The sequence below is a fragment of the Octopus bimaculoides genome, chromosome 28 (assembly GCF_001194135.2).
Source record: "Octopus bimaculoides isolate UCB-OBI-ISO-001 chromosome 28, ASM119413v2, whole genome shotgun sequence".
Lineage (NCBI taxonomy): Eukaryota > Metazoa > Mollusca > Cephalopoda > Octopoda > Octopodidae > Octopus > Octopus bimaculoides.
In genome coordinates, this window is record NC_069008.1 from 16,688,029 (window position 1) to 16,688,570 (window position 542).

Sequence of the window (542 nt, forward strand, 5' to 3'; positions counted from 1 at the left end):
CTAAGTAGTAATAAAGGGAACTTGTTATGTTATTATCAGCCCGGATATCCTCGATGCGCGTTCGAACTGGGGAAGAGAGCTACTCGCTGCGTTTTGTAACGGAGGATATATCTTGTTTGTTGAGCAATGGCGTGTACAGGCGTAGATCAGCTCGCAGCGCCACCTATCTAGACTGTGAGGTGCTAGCTGAGGGTGCTTCAGCGTGACACGGGAATTCAAAGGGGGGGGGTCACAGCTGGCCCCTTTTGAATTACAGGTACAACTTATTTTTGCCGGCTCAAGGACACAGCGCACCGTCAGGGATCGAGCTCATGACCTCACAACCGTGAGTCGAATACACTAACCACTATGCCACACACCTTAACACGTACACACTTGCATACATGCAAACATACACATACATGCATACATACAGACATACACACACACATGTATATGCATACATACACACACACATATATATATATATACATACATACATATATAAATACATATATATATATATATATATATATATATATATATATATATATATATATATA